General features: G+C 39.4%; 1 protein-coding gene across 14 annotated transcripts in view; it reads left to right on the top strand.

Annotated features, from left to right (window-relative positions):
- The window catches only part of Med12l (mediator complex subunit 12L), a 314,799-nt gene that overhangs the window by 173,432 nt on the left and 134,871 nt on the right, over window positions 1–6,496 (top strand). The gene's annotated exons all lie outside the window — the stretch shown is intronic.

Raw genomic sequence — 6,496 nt, forward strand, 5'->3', positions numbered from 1 at the left:
TGTGACCTCGGCAAGGCAAGTAGGCTTCAGCTAGACTCACTTCTATAAACAAGCCTATTGTGGGGTTAACTCTTCACAGCCTGCACTGCTTACATCCTGCTTTGGGCATAATCAATAGGGTGGTCCCCTACACTTACATTTCAAGCGTGTTCACTCTGGTTGTTCATTAAGTTAGGAGGTCACAGCTTCAGTCTGAGTTTTGCTTTTAAGTAAACTTTTATACATCTGTACTTATATCTGTCCATATCTACTATTATGGCATGCTAAACATTTTTCTGGACACTCTTAAGATATTACCTAGTAAGTAGTATTCTGGACCCTGGAGATGGAGTAGCAACTAAAGCACACCCACATTCTTTCCCTCATTAGGTTTTTTTTTTTGGTACTGGGGATTGAACTCAGGACCTTGCGCTTGCCAGGCAGGCATGGTGCCACTGAGCTAAATCCCCCGCCCACATTTTCTTATTTTGTGTATCACATATAAACTTAATAGTCACTGTTGATCTCCAGGCAGAGGCTTAAAGCTGCTCAAGGGAAGCTCTTCACTTAGCTCTGCTAGATGAATGATTCTCCAGACCTCTTTGGGACTCAGTTGTCCTTGTGGCTGCTTTGACTTAGGGTATGATAGCATCAGTGTGTGCAGAGACCTGTTAGCTTCAGCTGCAGCAAGTTCTGATGGGTAAACAGACTTCAGGGGAAGTAGACACAAGAAGTAACTGTTAAAGTTGTATTATTACCAGGGCACATTTGCAGAGTTTTTCTGATGTAAACATTTTACTGATTAAATGGATGTTTAGTATTAACAGTCTTTAAACTGCAGTTCTCAAGACTCCCTGATTTATTGCAATTGGCACTGTATACTCTGACAGTCTCAGAAACATGTGTTAACTGTTCCAATATTCTCTTGTGCTTCTTGACTTTCCCATGGGGTGTTCCACATACCTGTTATTGAGTCTGACTAGGGAGGACATTACACTTTCTTTGACTGGAGCTGCTGGCTTTTCCTTTTAATTTCAGAAACTGTGAAGTCCAAGGCCAGCTCTGCAGGTAGTCCAAAGGAGGTAGACCCTGTGAGACACTTGGGAGTCCAGGGACTATGGAGAAATGCAGAGCAAGTGGTCTGCCCAGGGGGATCAGTGGGCACTTAGAGCTTGGCATGGCCCAGCAGTACCTCATCTTTGAATGAGCCAGTATAATCCAGGCAGTGAGTACTGACTGCACATGGTGATTTAGACACTTTGTGTGTTTTAACTTGAGTGCTTACAACAAAACCGTGAGCTAGGTAGGTTTCACTCCCCTCCCCTCCCCCACTTTCTTGTTAATAGAGGAGGAAACTGAAGCACGGAAATGCAAAGTCAGATTCCACAATGCCTTGAGCTTGAGTTTGAACCTAGCGGAATAGTTCTTAAGGTCTGTGCTTTGCTCCTGCCTTTTTATGTCTCCTCTGATGTTTACATGTTGGTATCTAAATCTAATACTTTACAAACCTCTATGGGCCTAACACTGGACTAAAGCAGAACCTGACTATGTACTATATTTGGCTTGTGAGAAGCCTGTGAGTGACCTTTGTTTTATAGCTTTATTTGCAGATGGCAGGGCAAGGGAGGGACTATCAAGCACTGGGAAGGAAAGCTGATATGCAAAGGCAGCCTCAAGGCATAGATCAACAGATATACACCTGATTGAGGAGCACTTCCTTTTACTGTATCCTTTCACAACCAGTACACACAGCCATCCTACTACTGTTTTTACAGAAGAGAAAATAGAGCTTCAGAAAATTTAGTTCAGGTTAGAAGGTAGCAAGACTGGACTTTAGAACTGTTTTTACTTACACAGTTTGACTCCTTCCCAGTCCAGCAGCACTTACTTAAAACCAGATGAACCATGAGTGCTGTTTCATTAATGTGTCAAACATCTGAAAGCAGGTCACACTAGGGCAGTGGTGGTGAACCTTGGCATGCGTACTGCAGCAGGCTAATTGTTAGCATTTAAAGCTCTAAAAGATTCACCATCACTGCACTAGGACATTCTTTGTCGGAACACAGGAAAAGTATATTTTCTCATTAGAAATTGCAGATTATTTTACTTGCACACATAAAATTTTCATTTGAGATGAGAAACATAAAGAGAGAAAGTGATGGCCAGCAGATGAAGGAGTGCTGGTGATAATGATAGAGAAGCTAAAGCCTGAGTATGAGTAGAGCCAGTGGTTAAGGCTGTACTTGCCATGGAATGGGGGAAGATGAACATGTAAGTATCCAAGAACTTTGTGAATTATCTATTTATTTTGTGTTCTTAAGATTATATCTCTCAAGATAAAGTAGTAGAATGTTTGGACATAGAGATTTACATACTCGTTGGGGAGTCAAGAACTGGTTTTGTGGTTTTTGCTTTCCTTGTTTAAGAAAGTTTTAAGAAAGAAATAAGTGCCTGGAGCTTCTGACAGTTCTCACTTCTCACTGGGCCTCTGGAGGTTGCTATACCCTGCTCACCTGTGAACTCTGAAGCAGCATTCCCTGGCTCTCTTAAGGCCATGGATTATATAATTAACTGGACATTGTAACCACTCGGGGAGTTTATATAAGACCACTCTCCAAAGGAATTGACACAGAATTCTTGTGTTTTTCACTGAGGAACCAAGATTTTCATAAGTATCCAAGTTAATTCACAGCTGTGCCCAGATGTGAGCATCCTCACTTCCCTGTTTTGAGCCCTGGGTTCTTACACCTGGAAGAACTTTGATTTTTCAGGAAGATGCCCTCCTCTAGCCTGTTTTATTTGTTCAGCTCACTACCCCTACCTGGACCTCTTCTCAGTTATTACCAGGTACCCCTAGCTTTGAATACTTGTGTGGACATGTTCCCTAGTACTGAGATTTTGATGATTAGGGTACTAACAGGGTGGTAGTAATGAGAAACAAAGACTCAGAAAGTGACCTAGAGGGAGGAGGGCTACAGCAGTCATGTGTTAATGCAACCTGAAGAGGAAGGAGAATTACCAGATGGGGCGTGAAATGCTTGGGACCAGAAACATTTCCTTGGATGTTGAAACTTTTTGGATCTTGGACATAGAGTTTACTGGTCAGTCATCCCTAATCTGAAAATGTTAAATGCTCTGAATTCTGAAACTTTTTGCACATCATGTGTGTGTTAAATGTTTGGGACTTTGGAACATTTTGTACTTTGGATTTTCAGATTAGCACTCTTTTACCTGTATTTCATCCTATTGTCCCTCATCAGTTTTTCCCCACTGCATAGCACCAGATGATATAAATCTGGCCTTTAATTATCTGCTGTTACTCTTGTTACTTAGCAGGAAAATCTTAGGAGCAGGCGCTTTATTTGTGCCTAGGTGGCTTATTCTGCCACCTAGGTTTTGAAAACTGCCCCCAGCCACCATAGGACATAAAGTTTTTGGAATTATGGGTATATGTGTGAAAGATTCAGAAATGTTTCCATGCAGAGTTAAAAACTGATCTTGCTTCCATTTTGTTTTTCTATAAGGTTTATGTGTGTTTATGATTAAATGCAAAGATTAGCTGCTATGTATTTTTCTCTTCTAGATTTAGAAATAAATGGCTTATTAAAGATTAAAAAATTTAGCTTGACAAATAATACTTGTTGATACATCTTCATATGTTTTTAAAATTAGATACTTTGAGTTGGCATGGTGGTGCACACCTATAATTCCAGCACTCCGAGAAGCTGAGGCAGGAAGATTGTCACAAGTTTGAGGAAAGCCTGGGCTGCCTAGTGACCCCATCTCAAAAACAGTTAGATATTCTATGATGTTCAGCAACACAAACACAGTGGTACCTCAGTTCATGAACGTAATTCTTTCCATAATTCTGGTCACAAACTAAATTGGACAAGAACAGAGTCAATCTCAATGGTTAGGTTCAGTGTTGACCTTATGGGGAAATTTGATTTGGTTCTCGTCCAATTCAGTTTGGGACCAGAATTGTGGAAAGAGTTAAGTTTGTAAGCTGAAGTACCACTGTAACTAACCTTTATTCAACATTAGACACCAGGCATAATGCAAAATGAGTAAAAAATAAAACAGTAATTACAATGACATGAGAGGACGTGATCCTTTTTCCATGAGCCTTGCTGTCAAAAAATAAATAAAAAGGAAAAGCTAAAATAGTCAGTATTTGTTTTCCTTTGGTCTATGGTGTTTTGATTTATGCTACGCATTCCCATTTCCTTTTGTGGAATCCTGACATTAAAGTACTGTGGGATTTCATCCTGGATTGTTTTTTCTCAGAACTCTACCCAGAGTCCTGATAGGATTGCCACCCCCATCCCACCTGACCTGCTCGCATACACGTACAGTTCCTTTCACCAGTACTGTTTTCAGGCAGGGCCCTTGCCTTGCGAGTGATAGGACTAGTTACATATAAATATCCCTTGTGTATTCATACTACAAATAGAGGGAGTTGAACACATGTAGTCCAAAAATATATCTGTTATTGTTTCCAGTCATTTTCCATCCAGCCTTCATCAGCTGCTTTTAGAAGCCAGCTTTTTACACCTTCATCCCATAAAGGTCCTATTTTGTTCCTTACTCAAAAATTCAGCTATGTTTGATTGTTAATATACATTTTGAAATCATGAGACATTTGTAGGAGAATAGATGCGCCTTGAGACCATAATGTTAAGTGATATAAACTAGACACACAAGCATAAATATTGCATGGTTTCTTTTATATGAGAAACCCAAATTATGAACAAAAAGCAATATAAAAATAGTGGAACTAGGGAGATAGATCTTTTTCAAATGGGAAGAGGATCAAGAGGTGGAAGGAGGGGGCTGAAAAAAGGAATGAAGATGTGTTATGTACCAACTCCTCACAAGGGATGTAAACATTATGTACTCCGAACACATACTAATAAAAAAGTAAGTGTATAAACAACATTTTTTGTTACTGCCCTGTCTCAGCTTTTTACCAGTTCTTGGATCAGTACAAAGGCACACCGTGCACTATGCCTAGTTGCCTCTTGCTGTGGGAAACTTCTTCATATGAGCCCTAAATAGATAAATCTTACACTTATTTTATAGGTTTTTGCATTCCGTAATTCACTTAATAAATCTCTGTTGGTCATTTAGATAAGTATGAATATTTTTCAGTGAATTAATTTTTTTAAAAGAAAGGTCTTACTAGCAAGTTTTTTTTTTTTTTTTTGGTACTGGGGATCGAACTCGGGACCTTGCACTTGCAAGGCAGGCAGCAGAACCACACTGAGCTAGATCCCAGGCCCTTGCTAGCAAGTTTTTTATGGTAGGGTGCATGGGTGTAGGTACTGATGGTGCCACTACAGATTGGATCTCATCAGACATTCAGAAATACATTGTGGTAACAATACAAAGAATTTTAGTATATGGCCTAATACAAATATTATATAAATGCAGCAAGTACAAAGATATTTAGAGGAAGTGAGTTTGGAAGTTGCAAAGGGTCTATGAAAGAACTGGCATCTAAATGCTTGTTCTTTTTTTTTTTTTAAACCTCACCTGACTGACCAAAGTGTGTCAGTGATAAAAGTCAACCTAATACTAAGAGAATAGTGTGAGCAAAGGTGTAATGATCAGAATGGCACAGAGTGGGGCAGGACATAAAGGGCCTACAAGAAATTCATAATTCAGGATGCCATCAAATTTTTGTGATTTGTAGTAAAATAATTGAACATGTTCTTTAAAAAATATAGTCAGGCTGGAAACAGAGTGGAGAACATGCCTTTTTGTGTTTCCCTTTGTGAAGGATTAAATCATGTCAGTTTGTTTAGGGGAGAAGAGGGCAGGAACTGTGCCATCAAAACAAGATGTAAGCCACTGCGTTGTAAGATACTGCCAAAACACCTTGTAACAAGCAACAGGCCCAGGAATTCATTGCCAACTGTGTACTTTCCTTTATCTAGAATGATAGTGGAGAAACAGACATCTGGTGCAATATCACCACCTTCTGGTAAATGGAAAGAAGCAACAGTTTATAAAATGAGTTAATGTGTGTAACATTTATTTATTTATTTACAGGGAATCAAACTCGGGACCTTGTGCTTGCAAGGCAGGCAGTGGTTCCACCACTGAGCTAAATCCCCGACCCTCTATATATTTTAAACAGTTCATAAAACCTCACTTTGGTGTAGGCGCTAATGTCAAGTTGTGATGTAAGCTTTAATTCCAGTTGATGTGTTCATATAGATTTTGTGTTGCTAGTATTAGACTGAGTTTTAACCTTAAGGGAATAAATTTCAATTGATGTTAGCAAAGAATCTGAGTTTATAACTTTGTTCCAAAACCAAAAATTCCCATGCATGTAATTCCTGTTTTGTGTATCTTTACTTCTGGAAGATGTTTTGCCTTTAGGTGTGAAACATTGCTCATTGTCATAATTCTGATTGCATCTGTTCTCATGACTCACCTTACTTATCACCATCTATGGTGCATGGTACTCATGCTCTTTCCAAGTTGGCTGTGTTTTTAAGTCATGCCTTAA

Source organism: Heterocephalus glaber, unplaced genomic scaffold (assembly GCF_053883595.1).
Source record: "Heterocephalus glaber isolate CG9 unplaced genomic scaffold, H.glaber_assembly_v1.0 deba00001504, whole genome shotgun sequence".
NCBI lineage: Eukaryota > Metazoa > Chordata > Mammalia > Rodentia > Bathyergidae > Heterocephalus > Heterocephalus glaber.